At 41.3% G+C, this 26,792-nt stretch overlaps 1 long non-coding RNA gene across 2 annotated transcripts; it reads left to right on the top strand.

Annotated features, from left to right (window-relative positions):
• Positions 1–12,517: 12,517 nt before the first annotated feature.
• LOC129639224 (uncharacterized) lies at positions 12,518–16,357 on the top strand. 2 transcript variants are annotated; one of them, XR_008708273.1, is made up of 3 exons: positions 12,518–13,147; positions 16,011–16,098; positions 16,220–16,357. It is a non-coding gene; the product is annotated as an uncharacterized LOC129639224 (long non-coding RNA). The 2 variants fall into 2 exon arrangements; XR_008708272.1 differs by lacking the exon at positions 12,518–13,147 and adding an exon at positions 13,228–14,390 and having other exon boundaries at positions 16,001–16,098.
• The last annotated feature ends 10,435 nt before the right edge of the window (positions 16,358–26,792 follow it).

The raw sequence follows: 26,792 nt of genomic DNA, 5'->3' as shown, positions 1-26,792 counted from the left end.
CTCCCAGTCTGAGGCTGACATATCGTCAGTTCATTTCTCTTGACACTGCCTGGTCACAATCCCCCTGCCTGGCCGCAAACCCCTCGCTATGGGGGGATATGAGAGCACTCCTGTGGGGTCTGAGAGCCGCTATGGAAACCAGCAAGGTAGAAGCCCTGGAGTTTTTGGCCAAGGTCAACTATACTGTCCCCACTGCATTCCTGCCCCCATTATGAGGCGACTTGGAGAGAGGACGTAGAGAGCACTGGAGCCAGAGCTGCAGCCTGGGCTGGCACTTCTACCTCGGGCAGTGATGGCCCTTCTGTGGCCAGTGCCCAGTCCATGGCCGCATCCAGCCACTCATCTCACCTCTAGTGTGGTCTGAATCTCTTCTTCACTTTGTGATCAGAAAAGCCTGTCAACCTGTGTTCCTGATATGCGTCAATAACTTTTCGACTTACCCTTTTCTTGCGGGGGGTGAGGCGGTAATTTTCAAGTGATTTTCTTTTCAGTACTAAGTTTATTTAGATTCAGATCATAAGCTTATGAATGACACGGGGTCACACACTTATTGCTGTTTACCAGATTTAGAAATAAGAATTTTGCTTTCTGAAATACAAACTGAAAAATTTTAAATCATCTGTGTGATCCAGAGCAAGATTACGTGGCATTGGAATAGGGGTATCCTTGGTCATGTGAAAAACCCCACACTAAGATAGGATAAGAAGAGGAAAAAAAATTAAAGTGGTTCAGTTATGGGTCTAGCTTACTGTATTCAGTCTCTCATTCCTAAATTTCAAAGATGTATACCTTTTAAATTTAGAAGCATTATAACTTTTGCATTTAGGATATACTTAAATTATTAAAGAAAATGTGGGTTTATGAAAATGTAAATTGATGCAGCCACTATGGAAAATAGTATAGATGCTCATAAAAAAATTGAAAATAGAACTACCATGTGATCTGGCAAGTCTACTCCTGGAAATTTAGCTGAAAGAAATGAAGCCAACACCTGGAAAAGATATCTGCACCCCCCATGTTCATTGAAACATTATTTACCATAACCAAATTATGAAAACAACATAACTGCCCATTAATGGATGAATGGATAAAGATAATGTCACATAGACACACACACACACACACTCATCCTCACTCGGATATTATTTAGCCAGTAAAAGAAAAAAAAGAAATCTGGCCATTTGCAGTAACACAGTTGCACCTTGAGGGCATTATGCTAAGTGAAATAAGTCAGACAAAGACAAATACTATATAATCTCACTTACATGTGAAGATTTTTGAAAAATAAACTCACAGAGAATAGATTAGTGGTTGCCGCGAGTGGGGGTTGGAGGATGGATGAAATGGGTTTAAGTGGCCAAACGGCATAAACTTTCACAACTTTCATGTACAAAATAAACAAGTCCTGGGGATATAATGTACAGCATGGTGACTAGTTAGTCATTGCTGTTGTTAAGTCGCCAAGTGGTTTCCTACCCTCTGCAACCCCATGGATTGTAGCTTGCCAGCCTCCTCTGTCTATGGAATTTTCCTTGCAAGCATACTGGATTCAGTTGCCATGTCCTTCTCCAGGGGATCTTCCCGACCCAGAAATCAAACCCTCATCTCCTGCATCAACAGGAAGATTCTTTACTGCTGAGCCACCAGAGAACCCCATAGTTAATAATACTGTATTGTATATGTGAAAGTTCCTGGGAGAATAGATTTTTTTAAAGTGAGGTATAGTTGATGTGGGCTTCCCTGGTGGCTCAGATGGCAAAGAATCTGCATGAAAGGCAGAAGACCTGGGTTCAATCCCTGGGTCAGGAAGATGCCCTGAAGAAGGGAATGGTTACCCACTCCAGTATTCTGGCCTGGAGAATTCCATGGACAAAGGAGCGTGGTATGCTACAGTCTATGTGGTCAAAAAGAGTTGGACAAGACTGAGCAACTAATACTTTCACTTCATTTTCATAGTTGATGTACAATATTTTATAAATTACAGATGAATAACAAAGTGCTTCACAGTTTTTAAAGGTTATGTTCCATTTACAGTTATTATAAAATACTGGCTATATCCCCTTTGTTGTACAATATATCCTTGTTGCTTATTGTATACATATTAGTTTGCACCTCTTAGTCTTCTGTCCCTGTCCTTCACCTCCTGCTTGCCACTCCCCACTGGTAACCATTAGCTTCTTCTCTATATCTGTGAGTCTGCTTCATTCCCCTAGGCTTTTATTTTTTAAATTCTCCATGTCAGTAGTATCATACAGCATTTGTCTTCCTCTATCTCACTTATTTCATTAATACCGTCCAACTATTTACTAATTAATAGCATAATACCCTCCAACTCCATACATGTTGTTGAAAAACTGCAAAAGTTCATTCTTTTTAATGACTAATATTCCATTATGCTTGCAGACGTGTGTGTGTGTGTGTGTGTGTGTGTGTAGGTTGTATACATATAGATTACTTTTGTACCTTGGCAAATGTCAGTAATGCTGCTATGAACATTGGAGTGCATGAAATTTTTGAATTAGTGAATTTTGTTTTCATTTTAAACAGTAATTTAAAGTTTATTCAAGCTTTAATGCAGGTTATTCTGACTTTAAGTTAGCATTACATGGCATACTTCTGAGTCCATTCCTGAAAAATTCTGTTGTACTTATCTCTGTCTGTTTTATAGATCTGTGCAACCTCTGGCACTGGGGAGAGGGTCATTGGGGTTCGGAACACATAGCAGGGAACAAATGGATACCAGAACTGTAGAAATCATGAAAGCAAGAGACCACAGTGATCTTAGAGTAGTGAACCTAGTGCTGCCATTAGTGTTCATGTCCGGATGATAAATTCTGTTGCAAATGCACCCTTAGGTAGCGTGAACGGGTAGTCTTTAGGGAAATGAATTGTCGCAGAGAATACACTGCCTCAATATGGGCTGCCATTCTTTTTCGTAATTGTGGTTTCCCAATGAAATGTATCATCCCCAACTGGACCTGTAGAATATTGTGCTGGAGGGTCCCTGGCCACCTCACTAAGTTCCTTATTAATCCATTTCAGCACCACAGTCTGTGCTTTTTGTCTGACTCCTCACTATCAGTGTGTGAAGGTCCGGCCAAAACTCCTGATTATCTGGTGGCTGAGAAGGACTACCTCTTCATCTCACACTGGCTCTGCCAGACAAAGGTGCCTTCTTAATAAACAGGGAGGTTGGACTGGGGTGGGGTCACTGGAAGAGAGTAGATGAGGCTGGAGGGGAAGGGGAGACGAGCAGTGGAAACCCTTAGACTCAGACAAGCATCGAGTACCTGACGGAGACCATCCAAATTAGTGGGTTCTTTTTTTTTTTCAGATATACACCCAGGAGTGGGATTGCTGGGTCATTTGGTAGTTCTCTTTTTAGATTTTGAGGACCCTCCTTACTGTTATCCATGGTGGCTGCACCAATTGACATTCCCACCAACAGTGTATAGATCATGTCCACATGCTCACCAACATTTGTTACTTCTGTTCCTTTAGGATCATAGCCCTTCTGATAGGTATAAGATAATACCTCATTGTGGTTTAAATTTGCATTCATATGATGATTAAGGATGTTGAACATCTTTTCATGTGCCTCTCGGCCATTTGTATGTCTTCTTTGCAAAAATGTGTATTTAAGTCTTCTGACCATTTTTTTAAATCTTTTTTTAAACTGTTGAGTTATATAAGCTGTTCATATATTTTGGATATTAACCCCTTATTGGTTATATTATTGGCAAATATTTTTTCCCATATAGTAGGTTGTCTTTTCATTTTGCTGATGGTTTCCTTTGCTGTGCAAAAGTTTTTACCTTTAAATACATCTCATTTATTTATTTTTGCTTTTATTTTCCTAGCTTTAGGAGACAGATCAAAAAAAATATTATTATGAATTATATCAAAGAATGTCCCACTCATAGTGCCTTCTAAGAGTTTTATAGTTTCCACTCATATTTAGGTCTCTAATCCATTTTCAGTTTATTTTTGTATATAGTATTAGACAATGTACTAATCTCATTCTTTGACAGCAACATGTCAAAGAATAAGATTAGAGCCTAAACACAACTTGGTATTATCAGAAAACTAAATATGCTTTTACATTTGAGCCAATAATTAGAGTTTTCAGAAAGGAACCCTGAAGAGACATCCACAACCCTATGAAAATAGTTACATATCCATGAACATGTTAACTGATGGAACATGATATATATCCACAGGGTGGAGTACTATACAGCTATAAAAAATAACGAGCATGATCTTTGTAAACTAATATGGAGTGCTTCCATGATAGCTATAGATATATAAAAGAACGTGGGAGTTTGGGGCTAATGTCAATGATACCAAGTGCAGTGCCTTCGCATCCTGGTATGCTCCTAATTTCTCAGTAGAACAGGTGATGTGACAGAAGCTTTCCATAAATACTTAGATTCCACCAATCTGACAAGAAAGGGCTTATCAAACTTACTTCACAGGGGAGAGCCCAAGGCTCATAGAGTTAGGGTTTGGTTTTGTGCTGAAATGCATAAGGCTGGTAAATGACAGCTGGCAATAGACTCCTGCTCTACACTACTTTACCCACTCCAGTGTTCTTGCCTGGAAAATCCCAGGGACAGGGGAGCCTGGTGGGCTGCCGTCTGTGGGGTCGCACATAGTCAGACACGACTTGAAGCGACTTAGCAGTAGCAGCTACACTACTTTAGGACTCATACTGTTGTCCTCCCAACCTGAGACATACCCTTGTCTTTTTTCTTCAACAAGTCCTTTTAACATTTGACATTTCCTTTTCCTTATTTATTTATTATTTATTTATTTATTTGGCTGTGCTGGATCTTAGTTGCTGCACGTGTGGTCTAGTTCCCTGACCAGGGATCGAACCTGGGCCCCCTGCATTGGGAGCCTGGAGTCCTAGCCATTGGATCACCAGGAAAGTCCCCATCCTGTATCTTTTATTTCAGTGCTTTTCTCAGTACTCCAAAATTTGTCCTAGGTGATAGAAAAGAATGCCCTCATGCTCAAGCTACTGGATCAAAATGTGTAGCCAGAGCAGTAAGAATACCAGATATACTTAACCAACGATATATATCCCTTATTCATTACTCATAGATAAGTGAAAGAAACAATATTCAGGGACAGTACAAGCATGTACATTGGCCATGTTAAATAACCTCTGAAGAGCAAGGAGTCTCCATATCATCCTTACAGTCTCTTCCCTGTGGAAAGTAAACCTATCAGAACAGAAATGACATGAGAATCTTCACCTGGCTGATGAGATAGATTGACCTACTTTTTTCTCCCTAAAGGACTGCCACCGGTCCTGGGACTCCCGCCTTAGACTATAGCTTCTCCACCTCCCGTCACTCCTGGGACAGGGACCCATTCTCTGTAGCACTGCAGAGCAAACATAGCTCAGAGTTTGTAGAGACGTGGAATTTCCCCAAAGGCCTTTAATCCAAGACACAGAAAGCAAGATGAGGGCCCCAGGTAGGAGGATTGAGGAGAACAAGACCCAAGAATATGGGGGATGGTGGTCACTGGGACAGCACTCCCTTCTGATCTCAGACAGAGAGGAATTCAGAACTGGTGGGCTTAGCCTATTAGCCTTAGCATAGCCTCACTTATTCTTCAGGCTTGTCAAACTCCCTTCACTGTGCCACTTAGGCCTGGTGACATGGTGAGTCCTACTCACTTCCTCCCAGAGGATCACATGGAGGTAAGAAACCTCATCCTGATCAAAGGGAGCAGCCGAAGCTCAGCAGAAGGATGATTTCCACGTTGTGCCAGAAGTCAAGGTAAGGACCCTGAATTCTTGAAAAGACCCCTCGCCTCAAACACAGTGGGGGCAGAACATATTCCTTCCACTCCTGTTAACTTCAGAAGGCCATGGCCTGTGGTGGGCCTATGAGGCAAACTCTTCTTCCTCAGGGATCAGGAAACTAGTGGCCTGGGTGGAGAAGCTTAAGGCAAGTCAGGGAATGTTTCCAGTTGGGGAATATTTCCAGGTTATTTCCAAGACAGGACAGCAAAGATCGTGGGAACACAAATACCAGGATGGCCACACAGTATGTTCCCTACTCTCAGCCTAGAAGGCCTCAGGCAGATTTACCAGGCCAAGGGACCCTTCAGCTCTGACAGACGAGTAGCAGGAAAGTTAGGGTTTGGTCTGATGGTGGTGTTCCCATGTCAACAGAAGGGGGAGTCTTGGGCTTGGCTTAGAGTCAAATTTGGGACCCTGATTTAGGCCCCTGAGAGGAACTGTCTGTCATTCCCAAGGAGCTTGCCACAGTTTTCATTCTTGTGAGACTATGGGTAGGGGTGGCTAGATAAGGCCACTCTTACTTCCTCCTCCAGGCTCACAGGGAGGTATCGGTCTTACTGTGAGGAGATAGGCCTCAGGTCAAGAAGGAAGGGATTCCCCAGGCCCCACCAGAAGTCAAATCGTGAAGCCCGAGTGGAGACTGAGGGGTATACTCATCCCTGAATAGAGGGGACAAAGGAGAGTCATGCCCTCCCCTTTGATGTCAGTTCTAGAAAGCTCAGGGGAAGACTGTCAGGCAAGGCTCTCCCTCACTTATTATACCAGGCCTTCTTCTTATACCATGCCTTCTTCTTCTTGTTGAATTGCTAAGTCATGTCTGACTCTCTTGTGACTTCATGGACTGTACCCTGCCAGGCTCCTTTGTCCATGGGATATTCCAAGGAAGAATTCTAGGCTTGGTTGCCATTTCCTCCTCCAGGGCATCTTCCTGACCCAGAGACTGAGTCTGCGTCTCCTGCAGCTCCTGTATCACAGGCGGATCCTTTCCTGCTGAGCCATCAGGGAAGCCCTATATCAGGCCTAAGGGAGGTGAGATCTTCGTTGCAAAGTATAGCCACCAGTCCTGAGAAGGGAGGGATATGGTTGGTGCCTGCCAGGCACTGTGGCAGATGCTTTACAGTTACCACCACATGCCAGCAGTCCTTCCAGACAGGGCGTGTCAAACTCCCTTCACAGTTAAAGAGCCGGAGGCGCTCTCAGAGAGTTGAATGATGTGACAAACTTCTCCATGGCTGTTTAAGTGACAGGGATGGCCATAGGCCCTTGATTTGAGTTAGTCTAAAGCTCACCCTCTCACTCCTGCAAGCCTGATCTGACCTTGTGCCCTTAATTCCCTTTTTATTCTCATTACTGTGAAATGTATGAAGCATTAAGAAGAGGGACTCTCGGGTCCAACTATTAGATTGTAATACATAGCCAGAGCAATAATAATAATAATAACGCCAAAATAATGTGACATATGAAGAGAGGAAAAAAGAGATAGTATTTTTGCTGACAATAGGGTCATCTGTCCATACATATGAGGGTTCAGAAATCAAAAGATCTGAACGTTTTAACTTGCAGATATGCTTATAAGATCAGTAAGGGACTCAAAAACATCATCTCACAGCCATTCTTTTGTATAAAAAATATCTATTAGATCTAAAATATAAAGTTTATTTATTAGAACAGAGGTTGCCTGAGAAGTCTGGCTGAAGGAGAGAAGGGACAGGTTACCACGTTTTGTTTCCCTCACAGGTCTCTGCCTGGGCTCCCTTACTTATGCCATGGATTTCCTATCTCTTATCACTCCTAGGACGGGGATTCCTTCTCTGCAAGGTCCGCAGTACACAAAGTACTCAGGGCCTTTCAGGGATGTGGCATTTCCCAAGAAGGCTTTAATCAAAGGGGCAAGGGCCTTTAGGAAGACACCCATGCAACTGGACTGAGGAATGCAACGCCCCAGAATATTAGGTGTAAGAAGGCTTCAGGCAGAGCTCTCAAGCCGAACATCTCTTTTCTCTGTTGTCTCAGTACAGTTGTCAGGGACGTGAGACCTTTGGTCTAAGGAGGGCAATCTCAGGTCAGAGTAGGAATTGTCAAATATATATGTGAAGCCCCTTAAAAAGAAGGGAAAGAAATAGCCACCCAGAACCACTGGGGTTCTGTAGTGTCCACTTGCTGCTGTCAGCCCTCGGAGGTCCTGAATTCCATCATAGGATGAAGTAGAGAGAGGCCTTGAGAGCTGAGAAAGACAGAGCGCTACCGCCATGGGCAGGGCACGTTCCAGAACCAAGTCTGCCAGCTCCTCCCACATAGTGACATCCAGGGAAGATCCTTCATCTTGTGGTTGAAAAGAGAAGTAAGTATTCCAAGTAATTGAGTGCCAAGGTGGATCTGAAGGGAACACATTTTATGTCTTGTTTTGTTCTTGCTTGACCTCAGTAACTGGACGATGTAACTTTTTCTGTTTAGGACTTTCTTTGTGGCACTATTGAAATACCCTTCTTGTAATTGAAAGTTAATTTGACTTCCGTATTTGTGTTTATGAACAAAGTATATCCCATTTGTTGCTGTATTTCAGTATAAGTTCAAAGGTTTTTATATTTTGTATAATGAGTCAGAAATCCTTGAATCTCCTTTTGTGGTTCAGAACAAGATGACAGGACAAAAGAATTGGGAGTTTTTTGCCAATGATAATGGACAGTGAGTGAAATTGTTCATATTGGGAAATAAAAAAAAAAAAGGTCTTGTCTGTGTGGCATCTGCAATACAGTGGAACGGGAATTCCCAGCCCCTGTTTCCCCTCAGCAACCCAGATGTTAAGAGTATATAAGTAGCAAAATAACCTTTATAGAAGGTCCAGAATCCAATTAAGAAATTGCAGTACCACAGGTAAGCATACAACTTAGATCAGCTGCACTTGAAATGGGTAAGAACAACACACACACACACACACAAACACACACACACACACACTTATGGATCATGAATAGCACTATTCATCTATGATGAACAGTTTCTATACTAAACTGTTATCTCAGCAAATGTGATCACCAGTGGTTCACAGCTATTTCTTACTCTGTTTAGTACGATACTGTAAACTGTGAGTAACACAATAGGACTCAGGTGAAGTGCCCCTAGTGGTGCTGGAAGTGCTCTCACGAAGCAGAGAAAGTCATGACATTATACAAAAAAGTTGAGTTGCTCCTTGTATACTGATTTGGATCTGCAGTCATGGTTGCCACCATTTCAAGATGAATGAATCCAGCATAAGGACTACTGTAAGAAAAAGAAAAGGGACTTTATGAAGCCATCACTGCAGCTACACCAGCAGGTGTGAAAAACTTGTGCTTTTTGTGAAATAAGTTTTTATCTTGTATTGAAAATATAGCTTGTATGTGGGTGCAGGATTGCTATAAGCAAGGCATATCTATAGACTCGAACATGATTGAGGAAAAAGCAAAGTCATTATGACAACCTAAAGCAAAAGTGGGTGAAGGATCTAAAGCTGGAAAATTTAAGGCCAGCAAAGGATGATGTGATAATTTCAGAAAGAGGTTTGACTTCAAAATATCTAAATAATAGAGGAAGCAGCTTTTGCAAACAAGAGGCAACAGGTGCTTTCCCATATGTCATTAAGAAAATCACTGGGTATTAATTTTGTATCCTGCAACTTGACCAATTCATTGATGAGCTCCAGTAGTTTTCTCACAGCAACATGACGCTTTTCTATGTCTAGTATCATGTCATCTGCAAACAGTGCCAGTTTCACTTCTTTTCCAACTTGGATTCCTTTTATTTCTTCTGTTCTCTGATTGCCACGGCTAGGACTCTGAAATCATGTTGAGTAAAAGTGGAGAAACTGGACATCTTTGAAATTTTCATATTAAGTGAAGTCTGCTGCTGCTGCTAAGTCGCTTCAGTCATGTCCGACTCTCTGTGACCCCATAGACGGCAGCCCACCAGGCTCCCCAATCCCTGGGATTCTCCAGGCAAGAACACTGGAGTGGGTTGCCATTTCCTTCTCTAATGCATTAAAGTGAAAAGTGAAAGTGAAGTCGCTCAGTCATGTCCGACCCTTAGCAACCCCATGGACTGCAGCCTACCAGGCTTCTCCGTCCATGGGATTTTCCAGGCAAGAGTACTGGAGTTGGGTGCCATCGCCTTCTCCTTAAGTGAAGTCAGACAAAGACAAATATCCCATCACTCAAATGTGGTGTGATAGAATTCTATTACTATACACTGTCCCATCTCTCTTTTGTGAATGGATAAACGGCACATCAGCCTGTCATCACAGGTAAGTGTTTTCTCTTAAAGTAACAATGTTTTCAGTACTTTATTATAAATATGACTGAAATAGTGTAGGATATAAAAATTTTTAGTGATCCATTCATTACTATATATGCTTTGCTTCCATGAAGCAATCCTATCAGTTACACTAGGCTACTATAAAGCAATCATATTGCTGCTTCTTCATTATAGATGCTTGAATCATTATCCCTGTAACTATGAATTGCTTTTCACATTATTTATTCATTGTTGATATTTAGTGTTTTGCATCTATAGTCTTTTTGTCATATAAGGCAATATATATATATGACAATATACATAATATTGTCAATAAGGCAGACAGTTCTTGCAAATGCATGCTGTAAACTTACAATATTGATAAATACAGTCCTGTGAATATATTTTCTCTTATGATTTTCTTAATAACATTTTGTTTTCTCTAGCTTACATTATTGTAAGAATACAATAGCTAATACTTATAGCTACCTCAACTAGAAAGAAAGGAATACATCAAGGTTGTATATTGTCACCCTGCTGATTTAACTTATATGCAGAGTACGTCTTGCAAAATGCTTGGCTGGATGAAGCACAAGCTGGAATCAAGATTGCAGGGAGAAATATCAATAACCTCAGATTCGCAGATGATACCATCCTTATGGCAGAAAGCAAAGAAGAACTAAAGAGCCTCGATGAAAGTGAAAGAGAAGAGAAAAAGCTGGCTTAAAACTCAACATTCAAAAAACAAAGAAAATGGCATCTGGTCCCATCACTTCATGGCAAATAGATGGAAAAACAAGGGAAACGGTGAGAGACTTCATTTTGGGGGGCTCCAAGATGCACATGGTGACTGCATGTGCAGTTGCTTTTCACTTGGTATAACGTTTCAGTTATGCAAGATGAAGCAATTCCAGAGATCTGCTGGGTAACATTGTGCCTATATTTAACATTACTGTATTGTGTGCTTAAATATTTAAGTGAGTAGATCTGATGTTAAGTGGTTTTACCACAACAATCATTTGAAAAGTTGATTGTCTTGCTCCCTCTCCAGGACAGAGTAAGATGATTAAGTGCAAGCATTTAGAGAACTCTTTTATAATGTTAGTGAGAATGTCAATGGGTGCAACCATTGTGGAAAACTGTATTGAGGTTCCTCACAAAATTAAAAATTGAATTACCATATGATTCAGCAAGCCCACTTCTGGGTTTTAATCCAAAAAAATTAAAATTAGACTCTCCAAGAGATATTTTCATTCCTGTATTTGTTGCAGCATTATTCACAATAACCGATACAGGGAAGCAGCCTAAATGTCCATTGATGTATCAATGGATAGATATATGATATATACATATCATGGAGTGTTGTGTATGTGTGTGTGTGTGTGCGTCCTCAGTCACTCAGTTGTGTTTGATTCTTAGAGATCCCATGGACTGCAGCTCACAAGGCCTCCCTGCCCTTCACTGTCTCCAAGAGTTTTCTCAAACTCATGTCCATTGAGTCAGTGATGCGATCCAACCATCTCGCTTTCTGCTGCCCCTTCTCTTCCGGCCCTCAATCTTTCATTCCTAGCGTCAGGGTCTTTTCCAATGAGTCGGCTCTTTGCATCAGGTGGCCAAAGTATTGGTGTCAGATTCAGCATCAGTCCTTCCAATAAATATTCAGGGTTGATTTCCTTTCTATCCAAGAGACTCTCAAGAGTCTTCTCCAAGATCACAGTTTGAAAGCATCAGTTCTTCAGCACTCAGTCTTCTTTATGGTCCGACTCTCACATCCATACATGACTACTGGGAAAACCATAGATTTGACTACAGGGACCTTTGTTGGCAAACTGATATCTCCATTTTTTAATACACTCTCTCGCTTTGGAGCCTTAGTTAAAAGCAGAGCCTTCAGTGAGAGGTCATTTCAAGTGAAGTTGCCTGGTGGGCTAGAGAGACAGTGGGAGTGGTGAGCACGGCCAGATCCTCAGATGGAGGGCCTCAGAGAATCCAGTCTCCTGGACTGGTGAACTTTACCCTGGGTTGAGGGAGCCAGAGACCTCTCCTTAAGGACCTACTCGATTATTTTATCTTGTGTGTAATTGGGCAAATTCTAGGCAAGTTCTAGATTTTTTGTTGGTACTTAAATACTTGGAAATATTCATTATTTAGATGAACGGGTATCTGGGAGGGAAGATACTGATCAATGACAAAATTTCTAAGAACTCTGAGTTGTTTCCAATGTGGAAAGATTCTACCTCAAGCACATTCTATGTCATATCCTCTGGTGTCAATGTTACATGATTGTCCTTGCTAGGCAACATTTTAATTCACTGTGATTTTCTTTGTCTTGGAGTTTGGGTAATGTGCTGGAGTTCAGGGGGCTAGTGAAACAGCATGTGAAACAATTGACCAGCTTAAACTGGTTCGACCTTTTCAAATAGATTGTTGATTAATCACACCTTGAGTCATTTTACAGATAAAGAACTGCATGTGTCCAAGAAGGAACACATGACCTCAGGATGATCCCGGAGCCAAGCTCTTCAGTCTGTAAAATTCAGAGAAGAGAAATATTGCCCTGGGCCATTTACAAAGTGAGAAGTCCTTCAATGAGGAAAACCTGGCTTCCTGTAACCTGAGTAGCTGAAACAGACTAATTGAAGACTAGCCAATTAGCTTTCAAGTTAGAAATTCCCATGACCCCTTAGATTGCACCCAGGCTCCTGGATTGAAGAGAGATTTGATACCTTGCCTCCTGCATTGGTTGGCCTTGCAGTAAAGCTCTTTTCTCTAAAGCTCTTGCCATAAGTGTTGACTTCTCTGAGCATCCGGCAGTGAGCCCATGTTCCGTGAGTTTGGGCAGCCTTGTTGAGGTTTAGGACTTGTGACCATCTGCTTGATGCACTGTAGCCCCTGGTGGGCCCTCAACACCAACCCTGAGTGGCCACATATACTGAGTTTGTCTAGAGAGTTGGCTCTCAGATTCCTGTTTGCTAGCCATGGCACTCTGGGCTCCTCTGGCTTCTGGGGCTCCTTTCACTTTTAAGGAAGGAAACAGCTCCTGGATCAGACATCTTTGGGGTGAGTAAACTCCTTAAAATATGCCTGTAACTAAATGTGCTATATGAAGTTAGAAAGTGCCTGTAGTCTAATAATCTCATCAGGACTGTGTATTAGAGAGGATGAGATGGTTGGATGGCATCACCGACTCAATGGGCATGAGTTTGAGCAAACCCGAGGAGAAAGTGAAGGACAGGGAAGCCTGGTATGCTGCAGTCCATTGGGTTGCACAGACTGAGATGTGACGAACTGATTGAAGAACACCACCACCACTGTGGGTTAGAGTCCCACCTAGGAGAGTTTCTTCTGTCTGATTAGAATCCTAAGGCTACAGTCGTGGGTTAAACCCCCCCCCCTAAGAGGACAATGTCAGAGGTTAGAGCTATTGAGGTGCTCAAATGATTGAGTTCGAGATCTGAACACTGGCTTAAGGTTCCAGGCCTTTGGATTTAATTGCTTATGTTTGTCTGCGTCTGACTGTTTTATGTACTGGGATTGGCTAACAGGAGTTGGCTATGGGATGAATGTGGCGAGACTTTATTCAAGCTGTAATTAATGAGGGTCCTCTGAATCGGGAGATAAAACACCTTGCTCCTGGACTGGAAACCTTGCTTTATGGAGGTGATGGGGGTTTTCCCCTTTGCCTAAGGTGACAGCACAGAAGTATTGTTACAGATGAATATTCTTTAAAAAAAAATTATTGGAGATATGTTGATTTACAATCTTGTGTTAGTTTCAGGTGTACAGTAAATTGATTCAATTACACATATATTCAATCTTTTCCAGATTCTTTTCCCATATAGGCTATTATAGAATATTGAGTATAGGATCCTGTTCAGTTATCTATTTTCTATATTGGTTGTATGTGTATGTTCATCTCAAGCTTCTAATGTATCCTTGCCCACAAAGTTCTCCTTTGTTAACCATAAATCTGTTTCAAATTTTGCGAGTCTGTTTCTGTTTTGTAAATAAGTCCATTTGTGTCATTTTTAAAAATTAGATTTACCTATGAGCAATATACTACGGTATTTGTCTTTGACTTACTCAGACAATCTCTAGGTCCATCCATGTTGCTGAAAATGGCATTCTTTCATTCTTTTTTATGGCTGAGTATTCTTCCAATGTATTTATGTATCACATCTTTTTCATCTGTTGATGTACCTTTAGGTTGTTTCCATGTCTTGGCTCTTGTAAACAGTGCTGCAGGGAACATGGGAGTGCTTGTTCCTATTCAAATTATGGTTTTCTTCTGATATATGCCCAGGTAGTCTATTTTTTTTAATTTATTGGTGTATAATTTTACAATGTTTTGTTAGTTTTAGGAATATAGCAAAGTAATGCTGTTACAGACATACACACACACACACACACATACACATATATATATATATATATATATATATATTCATTTTCAGTTTCTTTTCTCATATAGGTTATCCCAGAATATTGATTAGAGTTCCCTTTGCTATGTAGGAGGTCCTTATTGGTTATATATTTTATATATAGGTGTGTATGTATGTTGATCCCAAGCTCCTGATTTATCCCTCCCTCACTACATTTCCCCTTTAGTACCCATAAGTTCGTTTTCAGGATCGGTAAGTTTTCTGTTTTGTATTAAGTTCATTTTATCAGTTTTTAAAATTAGATTCCACATCTGAAGGATATATTTGTCTTTGACTTACTTCACTTAGTATGACAGTCCCTAGGTCCATCCATGTTGCTGCAAATGGCATTCTTTCCTATGGCTAAGTAATATTCCTTTGTATCTCTGGACCACGTGTTTATCTACTCCTCTGTTGATGGACATTTAGTTTTCTCCCATGTCTTGGGTATTGTAAATATTGCTGCAGTTTACATTGGGGTGATTGTTCCATTTTTGAATTATGATTTTCTCAGGATATTTGCTCAGGAGTCAGATTACTGGATATTATGGTAGTATTATTTTTCTATTGTGTTTTATTGAGTATAATTAATTTAAAATGTTGTGTTAGTTTCAGGTGTATAACAGAGTGATTCAGTTATACATACACATATTCACTCATTTTCCGATTCTTTTGTCATACAGATTACTACAGATTATTGAGTAGAGTTCCCCGTGTTATACAGTAGGCGCTTTTGGGTTATTGCTATTATATATATTAGTTGTAGATGTGGGCTTCCCAAGTAGCACAGTGGTAAAGAATCACCTGCCAATGCAGGAGACACAAGAGAAGTGGGTTCAGTCCCTGGGTCAGGAAGATCCCCTAGAGCAGGAAATCGAAACTCACTCCAGTATTCTGACCTGGAAAATTCCATGGATGGAGGGTCCTGGTGGACTACAGTCCATGGAGTCACGAAGAGTCAGACACAACAGTCGTGTATGTTTATCTCAGGCTCCTAAAGTATCCCTCCCCCAACATTTCTCCAGTGGTAATCATAAGCTTGTTTTCGATATCCATAAGTCGGTTTGTATTTTGTAAATGAGTTTATTTGTGAAGTGAAATGAAAGTTGCTGTCTTATCCGACTCTTTGTGACCCCATGGCCTATACAGTCCATGGAATTCTCCAGACCAGGATACTGGAGTGGGTAGCCATTCCCTTCTCTAGGGGGTCTTCCCAACCCCGGGATCAAAGCCAGGTCTCCCACATTGCAGGTAGATTCTTTACCAGCTGAGCCACCAGGGAAGCAAGTTCATTTGTGTCATTTTTTAAAAATTAGGTCCCACTTACGAGTGATAACATATGATATTTGTCTTTCTCTGTCTTACTTTACTTAGTATGACATTCCCTAGGTCCATCCATGTTGCTGCACATGTCATTAATTAATTTTTTATGGATGAATAATATTCTATTGTATATATGTACGACATTTGCTTTATTCATTCCTCTGTTGAGAGACATTTAGGTTACTTCCATATCTTCCCTGTGATTCATGGGGTCGAAAAGAGTCGGACACGACTGAGCAACTGAACTGAACTGTTATCTTCGCTAAGGTAAATAGTGCTGCAATGAGGATGGGAGTGCATGTATATTTATGAATCATGGTTTTCTCTGGATATGTACTAGGAGTGGGATTGGTAAATCATATGGTAACTCTATTTTTCGTTTTTCAAGAAATCTCCATAATGTTCTCCATAGTGACTGTGTCAATTTGCATTCCCACCGAGAGTGCAACAGTGTTCCCTTTTTTCCACACTGCATCATTTGTTGTTTGCAGATTTGGGGATGATGACCATTCTGGCTGGTGTGAGGTGATACCTCATTGTACTTTTCATTTGCATGTTTCTGATAATTAGTGATGTTGAGCATCTTTTCATATGCTTTTCGGTCATCTGTATGTCTTCTTTGAAGGAATGTTTGTTTATACACTCTGCCTACTTTTTACGGGATTGTTTATTTTACACAGAGGTGCATGAGCTATTTATATATTTTGGAGATTATTGCGCTGTTGTTTGCTTTGTTTGCAAATATTTCCTCTCATTCTGTGAGCTGTCTTTTTGTTTTTGGTTTCTTTTGCTGTGTGGAAGCTTTTGACTTTCATTAAAGGTCACCTGTTTGTTTTTCTTTTTATTTTCATTACTCCAGGAGGTGGATCAAAAACCATTTTACTAAAAGAAAAAAATGCTGCTGCAACTTATGTCAAACAGTGAGTGTTCTGCCTAGGTTTTCCTCTGAGGGTTTTATAGAATCTGGGTTTACATTTCAGTCTTTGATCCATTTTGAGTTTATTTTTGTGTATGGTGTTAGAGAATATTCTAAATTCATTATTTTACATGTAACTGTCCAGTTTTCAAGGCACCACTTATTGAAGAGACTGTCTTTTTTGGTTCGCTAGTATTTTGTTCAGGATTTTTCCATCTGGGTTCTTCAGTGATATTGGCCTGTCATTTTCTTTTCTTTTTGTTTTCATGCATGCTTCTCTGTCTGGTTTTGCTCTCAGGGTGATGGTGGCCTCATAGAATGAGTTTGGGAGTGTTCCTCCCTCTGCAATTCTTTTTGCAAGAGGTTGATAGAATCTCTAAGTGTTTGACTGAATTACCCGAGAAGCCCCCTGGTCCTGGATATTTTATTGGAAAATTTTAAATCACTGTTTCAGTACTTGTGATCCATCTACTCATGTTCTCTATTTCTTCCATGTTTAGTCTTGAAAGGCTGTACCTCTCTAAGAATCTGTGCATTTCTTCTAGATTGTCCATTTTATTTGCATATAGTTGTTTGTAGTAGTCTCTTATGATACTTGGAGTTCGACACGAGTGTATTCTTAATGAAACCAGCCCTGATTACCTTGTTGTTGTGTGAGTATAAATGTAAGATGAGGGAGTATAAAGCAGGAAATGTCCCCCCCACACACACACCACACAGAAAAATGCACCCTAATCTGGCTAAGGAATTTCATACAATAGAGCACATTCTGGTGTTTCCTCACTAAAAAGTCCATTCCTATTGTATATCAGCCAGAATAGCAGGGAGGTAGTACTGAACTACTTTTATATATTTGTGCACGTGTGATGTTAAAAATGAAATTTTACCAGGAAAAATAGCCATTGGTTGTGGTCTTAAGTGCCATGGGCTACATAGAGGCCTTGGAGTGAATGTATTTCCCCTGGAAATTGCCCAGACATCTAGATTTGCTTGTCGGTGATCTCTGCTGGAGGGGTAAAGTATTTTGGTCTTCTACCAGAAAGCTTAAACCCCAGCATGCTCAGAAAGGAAGTGAGGAAATTGGTGTTTGAATGTGTGTGCTCCTGAATTGCTCTCTGAAAGTCAGCTCTGCCTGAGTCTAAGACAGCTTCCTCTTTCACTTTCTTCAATGTGATGCAATCGCTCTCTCAGCCTCCTACTCACTAGGTAAGTTTTTCTACATGGAGACTGAGACAGAGCCTGATCTTCTATAGGACCCTCCTCAGTAGACAAGCATGCCCTCAGCATATGGCGGGGCAGAAATATTAGGAGCCTGTGACCAAATGGGCTGTGGTCTTGGAACTGGTGGGACAGATTCCTTGGAAGCTGGGTAGCACGTGTGCCTTTCAAGCTACAGTTTGACAACCACATATAATAATGGAAAACTTTTCAGGGTTCTTTAAGTGAACCCTCAGATCCAAGCTGGTCACCTTGAGACAGTCCATTCTTCTCAGTGGTTTCTCCAGGGAACTCATACAGCCAATGCTTTCCAGAAACCAAACTAGGAGATGGAATTGGGTCCTAAATTAAGGGGCGATTCCTCAAGTTTGCCCATTTTCTCCCTAGAGAGGAACAAGGCGCTCTGAGCCACAGACAGACAAGCCCTGAAGGCTTTCCTACAGCCTGAATGTAGGAATGAATGCAAGGGCTTTCCAGGGAGACCTCAAGTTCCTGATAAGAGTGCTGGTTGATGTCGACTTCAATCCATGAAGGCTGGGAAGAGGCAGCAAGCATTGGTTAAAGACAGTAGGTCCAAGCTCTGTTTGTTGGCCAAAATGTAAACTATTTTGAGCACTACAGTGGAAGAAATTGGTCAGTCAACTGCAGAGCTCAGTTTGGGCTGAGGAGTGGCCAGGAAGAGCCAAGACAGATGACCCAATAGTAATAAATTCCATCCAGGCACCAAAACGCCAAACTTCAAGCAGTAGCCTGAAAAGAGACATGTGAAGGAAACAAAGCCTCTGATAATCACCTTTCTTAATTACCAATTAATCCAACCTTGTCAATGCTTATGTAACACTCCAGTCCTGGTGGTACAAAACTCTGGGACCTGGGATTATCATTTTCCACAGAATTTGAGACTCATTAACCAAATCGAGGATGATTTCCCACAAGCTTGAAGAATGTACAAAGAGAAATGGGGGGATTGAAACATAAAGCATTGACCAGTTTAAACTGGTTTTGCCTTCTTAAAACAGGTTGTTGATTAATCAACCCTTGAGTTATTTTTAGAGGCAGCACTATGCATGTGCCAAAAAGGAAGCTATGTTTCCAGGATGATTGCAGAACCAAGAGGATTCAGTCTGTGGAATTCTCAGAGTAGGAATGTTGCCAGGGGAGAACTGTATGAAGTCCTTCAATATGGAAAATCTGACTTCTAGCAGCATGAATAGCTTACATGAACTAATTCAAGACTAGCCAATTAGCTTCTAAGTTTGCAGTTCCCCTAAACCCTTTCATTTTACCTCAAACTCTGGATTGAGGAGACAGATTTGAGAGCCCAACTTCCTGTCTTCTTGCTACTCCACCTTGGATTAAAGTTTTTCTCTCAAAAGCCCGTTCCATAGTATTGGCTTCTAGGTGCATCAGGCAGTGAGCCCTTGCTGGGGAACACTAGTGACTGACAGGCCTGGAATTAGATTCCTCTCTGAATTCCTCTAGATCTGACGCTGTTATACTCCTCTTGCCGTAAAGCAGAACTTGTGTTCCTTAACACTCAAATGTATCTTGGGATAAAAGCAAGGACTCTGGATATATTCCAGTACACTTCTTCAGGCACAAAGCCTTGAAGGCTACATCAATAAATGACATGAATAAAGAAGAGAAACAGATGATAGGGACAGTAAATCGTCTCTCTGTGCAGTGTCCGATAACCTCAATCAGAATAGCACAAAACCATCTTGGATGGCTTTCTTCATTTAGAAATGTACTCATATCTCAGATATGGTGACTTGGGTTCTAGATCATGGCAGTAAAGGGAAAATGGCCATAGAGTAAAGCATTAGGAATTTGGAGGGTTCCCAGTGCTTATAAAAGTTGTTAATCCTATTGTACACTTACTAGAAGATGTCTAAAAAATGCACATAGCTTAATTTACAAATGTAAGACAGTTACAATAGTAACAAAGACCACTGATCAGAGCACCATAAGAAATAAAATAAGGAAAGAGTTTAATATGTTTAAAGAATTAACAATATGTGGAACAGGGACCCCAAGTGAATACATGATGTTGGGAAAATGATGCCATAGACGTATTCAATGCATGGTTACCATAAACTTTCAGTTTATAATGAAACACAGTATTTGTGACGCATGATTACATGCAGTACAATGTTTGAAAAGTATGCCTGTCAATCAATTAAAACAAGTCATGAAAAGAGACTGACTGGCTTTTGAAAAGGATGGAGCAGCATTTGTCTGTGGGAGCACACCCCATTCTGCCCCCTGCCTTCTGTGTTATTTTCCCCATCTCAGGTCAAGTCTGGGACATGAAACTGTAAGGTTTGCATTAGGGACACTGCTCAAGAGTTTGCTTGGATGTGGTGTTCCCCAGGAATCTTTTAATCCAAGAGAGAGACAAAATTTGGGCCCCCATAAGTGGGGTCTGGAGAGAAAACCACCATAAGATACAGGTCATTCAGAGACCTGCCCAAACTTTCTCTCAGGCCTAAAATGCCCAGACAGGACATTCCCTCTTATAAGCCTTGTAGTTCTCTGTGAGGTCAAAGTCTCATTCTAAGAAGAATGGCCTCAGTTCAGTAGAGGGAGAATCTCAGGTTGGAGAGTCAGGTCCCAGGACTGGCCAGGACCATGGTGAGGTGCCTGAGTGAAGAAAGGAGTATCACTAGACCCACAAATGAGGAGGCTTTACATACCCCTGCCCCTATTCCTAACTGCAGAGGCTCCAGGCAGAATTATAGGGATGAGAAACCTCTTTCTTTCTATCTGGTCTCAGCGAGGGAATTGATGGAACCCCAGTTCTTAGGAGGGTGGCATCTTGGCCATCACCACTGGGAAGATGAGGACCATCAGTGCTGATGAGAGGGTCTCTCCCACCAAGGAGGAAGGCTCACAGAGTGGCGCTGCCCCTGTCAAGGAGAGATGCACAGAGAAGTGCCCTGATTCCCCACTAGGGACTCGGAGAGGTGAGGGCTTCGTTTGGGGGCAGGAGGACTCAAGTCCTCAGTGCGAAGGGTCCTGGGCTCTGACAGACGGCATGGTGAGGACCCTAAGTGATGACCCAGGGACTGCTGAACGCTGAACGACGGGGTCCCCACAGAGCCCCACCCCTTCCATCATCCCTCAGAGATCGTGCACAGGGCAGCCATAGCCGAAAGTGTCTCTACAAAACTTCTGTGCTGGTGGCGAAGAGCTCGGACTGATGTTCAGCGCGTTCATGTGGCTAAGAGTGGATTCCCAGGACTGATCTGTAGGCAAGGTAAGGACCTGAATGTGGACTCAAGGGACCATTCCCCCGTCCGGTAACAAAGATAATGCCCAAAGTCTCATCTCTGTGATCTGCAGGGGATGGTTCCTACAACTCTCTTAGGCCGATTTCTTCGGTATATCTTGATCTAAGACATTCTGTAAGATAAGCGATTACTTGATTCTGTAAATGAAGGAAACATAGGCCCTAACTCCAGTCACCGGGAGAGCGCTGAGTGCGGCCGAGGCATGGAGCAATAAAGATGGCAACACAAAGCAGCACCCATGCACTGAATTCCTGGACTTCTCCTCTGCCAAAACTCTTAAGAGGTGAAACTTTGTTTGGAGACTTGTGGACACAGTTGGGAAAAGGGAGGAGTGTCAGATTCTGAGAGATATGAAGATGGGGACTCTGAATGAGGACTGTAGAACACCCCGCCAGGCTTCTTCCCCCCGCCAACCCCACTCCTTCTGTCATCTATTAGAGATCCTGGGTATCACAGCTTTGAGAGGTGAGGAAGAGAGGGCCCAAGCCAGCAGATGTCCCAGTGTTCCTCCAGCAGTTCTTCCCACACCTAATGAAGCTGAGCCAAATTCTGTACTTTGTGGCTGAAGATAGCATTCAGTGTTCTGTAAGTAGTATAGAATTGGGCATCCCAGAGGGTGCACAGTGTATAATTCCTTGGGGTTTGTGTTCTGTATGAGGAATTTAGAGATAAATCTGTGTTTTTATGTTCTTGCTACTTTTCAAAGGTTGCTCCTCAAAGCTTATAATCTAAGTGTACCAATGACATGAGTCACACTTACTGTTGTTTATCGGTCTTAAGGATAAGAGTTTTTCTGTTGTGTAAAACAAATGGGAAAGCTTCCAATCTTATTTAATAAGCTGGTGCAAGATAACATGGCATTACAATATGTTATTTCCTTGACAATATGAAAACACTAAGCAGTGCAATATGTGGGATCAAGAAATAGAGGGAAAGTAAGATGGATGGTATTTTGTTTCCCCATCTTTTGTAGTCTGTGTTTTACAAAATTATAAGTGACCGTGTATGCTTCGTTAATTCAAAATGTAAAATTAAATTCTAAGAAATTCATTCTCATGCTCACAGTCTCATTTATTCCCTAAAGAGTAATTGAACCTCTGCTCATAGAAGACTCCATGCTAATACTTGGAGAGCTGAGAAAAAGATCTAGCCACTGACCGTAAAATTACAGAGTCGAGAAGCAGCTGTCATGTAAAGGAAATGGTGACATGACAGCAGTCAAATGTGAATTCCCTGATGCAAGGTAGTGGTGGGCCTCGGGAAAGCATAAGTCTTTCGGTGGGAAGTAAATATAAGTTGTGTGCATGGCGGGCTGGATGAGGCTGTGGTAATCGTGACCAGGGACCAGGTTCTCACATGGTGGGCTGCATAGTTTAAAGACAAACCTGGGATGGGAAACTGCCCTTAACAGGTACAGGCACACTTCACTCTGTTGCATGTTGCTTTATTGTATTTCACAGGTACTGCTTTTCTTTTCTTTGTTCTTTTTCTTTACCAAATTAAAAGTTTGTGTTAGTCAACCTTGCTTCCAGCAAGTCTTTCGGCTCCATGTTTCCAATACCATTTGCTCACTTCATGTCTGGGTGTCACGTTTTGATACCTCTTGCAATGTTCACACCCTCAGCAGCAAAAATGATGGACTCAATGAAGGCTCAGATAATGGTTAGCATCTTTTTTCTTTTAGCAAAGAGGTGTTTTTATTTAAGATATCTATATTGTTCTGAGGCATAATATTGCCCACTTAATAACCTATAGTATAGTATAAACATAAATTTTATGAAAGCACTGGGAAACCAAAAAATTCGTATGACTCAATTGTGATATGGACTTTCCTTTGGGGGTTGAGACCCAAGCCTGCAGTATTTTCTGAGTCTGCCTGTGCTTTGGGATTGCGAGTAAATCTGAGAGAAATCATGTGAAGCTGCCATGGAATGTGTCCTGTGCTCTTATTCCAGTACAGGGAAACCCTGTGGAGATTAGATGCTTTATTCATGTTGTCTTCTGTCTGTGGAGTTTTGCAGAAATCAGGGTGGCACTCCCCTGAGGTGGGATGATGCCTTGAAGCCGCTGGACTGGCGCACTCTGCCCTCGGTGGGGGAGCCAGAGCCCACGCCACTGAAAAATAATAATAATTGAAATCAAGTTATCTTGACTGTAATTTGGCAAACAATAGGGAAGGAATAGACACTTGTGGGTGGTTAAATGAATGAAAGAGGGAGTGCTTTATGAAAAGGGGCAAGTGAGAGATAGGTAAGTTTGGGGCCCTTGAAACATTTTGGAGCTTTGTGTTACATCCACTGAGGGTGTCTACCTCATGGTGACCTTCAGTGGCATACTCTTAACTGGGATATGATAGTTTTCCTTGCTAACCAGTATTTTTCTGATTTATTTATTGATGAGTTTGGAGATAAGTCTACTCCTGTGAAATGACCACCACAGTTTATGCCATAAACATATCCATTACCTCCAAAATTTCTCTCTCATCCTTTTTTAAGTTTATTTTTAATCGGAGTAGAGTTGCTTTGCAGTATTGTGTTGGTTTCTGCCATACATCAACATGAATCGGCCATAGGTATGCATATGTCCCCTCCCCTTTGAACATTCCCCCACCTCCCACTCCTTCCCACCTGCCTAGGTTTTCACAGAGCATCAGTTTGGGCTCCCTGCATCACACAGCAAATCCCCATTGGCTGTCGATGTTCCATATGGTAATGTGTATGTTTCAGTATTACTCTCGGTTTGTCCCTCCCTCTCGTCCACCCCTGTGTCACCAAGTCTGTCCTCTATGTCTGCGTCTCCATCCTGCCCTGCAAATACATTCATCAGTGCTATCTCCTAGATTCCATGTATATGTGTCAGGATACGATGTTTATATTTCTCTTTCTGACTTTCTTCACTCTGTATAATAGGCCCTAGGTTCACCCACTACTTTGGAACTCACTCAAATATGGTCTTTTTTATGGCTGTGTAGTACTTCATTGTATACAGAAACCAGAGCTTCTTTATCCATTCGGTGATGAACATCTAGGTTGCTTCTGTGGCCTATCTGTTGTAAATAGTGTGGCAATGAATATTGGAGTACATGTGTCTTATTCAGTTATGGTTTCCTAAGGGTTTATGCCCAGTAGTGGGATGGTTGAGTCATGTGGTAGTTAAGTCTGAATTTTTAAGGAAACATCATACCGTTCTCCATAGAGGCTGTATCAATTTACATTCCCACCAACAATGCAAGAGAGTTCCCTTTTCTCCACACCCTCTCCAGCATTTATTGTTTATAGACTTTTTGATGATGGCCATTTTGACAGATGCCGTCTCACCCTTTATGTTTTGTATCTGGGATAAGAACACTTACCATAAGATTTGACCTCTTAGTGTACAGTATAGTATTCTTAACTCTAAGCTCTATATTATATAGTAGATCCCTAGAACTTATTCATTTTATATAATTAAACTTTGTAACTTTTGATTAATACTAGAATCGGAATACTGCCTGCTGTATCAGTGAATAAACACTGTCAGTTATCAACAGTTGCAGCCACCACGGATGGTGAACCCTGAGGGAACAAAGGATGTAAAAATACAGGATACGGGCCCCAGATATGTAAACTTCATATCAAAGGAATAATTTCAGTGAGCCCCGATTCTTGCATCTTTCCATATATGGAAAAGGGCTAAATTCCTTAACCAGGGTTATCTGGTTTTCCTTCATTTATCATAATCTTTTGATATTCAGACTACCTGCCCTTTGTTGCAAAACTTCTATGTAACCTGGCTCCTCCCCTCCCTTCTTTGGAGCAGTTCTCCCAGGGTTACTCGAGACGCTGCCTCCTGGGTTGAAGTCCTAAACGTATGTACCAAAGAGAACATACCTGTCAGCTTTTAGGCTGTGAATGTTTTTTTTTTTTTTCTTTTAATTTATTTATTTTAATTGGAGGCTAATTACTTTACAATATTGTAGTGGCTTTTGCCATACATTGACATGAATCAGCCATGGGTGTACATTGTTCCCTTTCCTGACCCCCCTCCCACCTCCCTCCCCATCCCATCTCTCAGGGTCATCCCAGTGCACCAGCCCTGAGCACCCTGTCTCATGCATAGGTTGTGAATGTTTTTTAAGTCTACAATTCCTTCTCATTCATTTTCCCATAGACCATGGCAACCACCACTCTACTCTGTTTTTGTGACTTTGACCATTTTAGATTCTTCATATAAATGACATGCAGTATTTGTCCTTCTGTGTCTGGCTTATTTCACTGTAGCAGCAGGTCCTCTAGGTTTATCCATGCTGTAATAACTGGAGAGGTTAGCTTCTTTTTAAGGCTGAATGGTATTCCATTATATGTATATTTTGCATCTTCTTTATCCATTCATCTGTCACTGGACACCTAGGCTGCTTCCCTTTCTTGGCCATTGTGAGTAGTGCTGCAATGAACATGGGAGTGCAGAGCTCTCTTTGAGGTCCTGATTTCAGTTCCTTTGGATAGTAGTGGAATTGCGGAAAGTATTATGAGTTATTTTTGATTTTTTGAGGAACTGCTACACTGTTTTCCCTGTAAATTGGCTGTACCAATTTATATTCCTACCAGCAGTGTTGAATATGTATAGTTTACTAAGAAACTTGCAAACTGTCTTCCAAAGTGGCTCTACCATTTTGCATCACCACCACCGAAGAATGAGAGTTCTTGTTGATTCACGTCCTTACCAGCATTTGATGTTGTCCTTTGAATGCTGACCATTCTGAAAGGCATGTCGTGGTATCTGCTTGTTTTTTTTTTTTTTTTTTTTTTTTTTGCAGTTCCCTAATGGTATATGATGTGGAGCATCTTTCCATATGCTTGTTTGCCATCTCTGTATCTTCCTGGGCAAGGTATCTATTCCTCTCTTTTGTCCGTTTTTTATTAGATGTTAGTTTTCTTGTTAGTAATATTATGAGTTCTTTGTATATTTTAGATTAGAGCCTTCATCCGACATGTTTTTTGCAAATATTTTCTCCCAGACTATGGCTCATCTTCTTGTTCTCTTGGTGTATTTTTATAGAGCAGAAGTTTAAAGGTAATGAAATCTAGCTTATCAATTATTTCTTTCATGGATCCCCATCACTTTTTTCTGTGATGATATTTTGTTGATTGGTTTGCTATGTGGCACATGGGATCTTAATTCCCCAACCACGGTTTGAACTCACAGCCCTTGCACTGCAGGCACAGTGTTTGTAAAATTTTAGCTTTTTTATTTTGTGTTGGGGTATAGCAAATTAACAGTATTGTGACAGTTTTCAGGTGAACAGTGAAGGGACTCAGCCATACATATACACGTATCCACTCTCCCCCAAACCTCCATCAATACTGCCACATAATACTAAGCAGAGTTCCCTGTGTTACAAGGTACATTCTTGTTGCTTATCCATTTTAAATATAGCAGTGTGTACATGTCCATCAGAAATCCCCTAACTATCCCTGTCCCACATCCTTCCCCAGCGGCAACCATAAATTTGTTCTCTGAAAGTGTAAGTCTTTCTATTTTGTAGTTCAATTCAT

Source organism: Bubalus kerabau, chromosome X (genome assembly GCF_029407905.1).
Source record: "Bubalus kerabau isolate K-KA32 ecotype Philippines breed swamp buffalo chromosome X, PCC_UOA_SB_1v2, whole genome shotgun sequence".
In the NCBI taxonomy this organism is placed as follows: domain Eukaryota; kingdom Metazoa; phylum Chordata; class Mammalia; order Artiodactyla; family Bovidae; genus Bubalus; species Bubalus kerabau.
The sequence above is the reverse complement of the archived record's forward strand: the minus strand, read 5'-3'. Positions and strand labels throughout refer to the sequence as shown.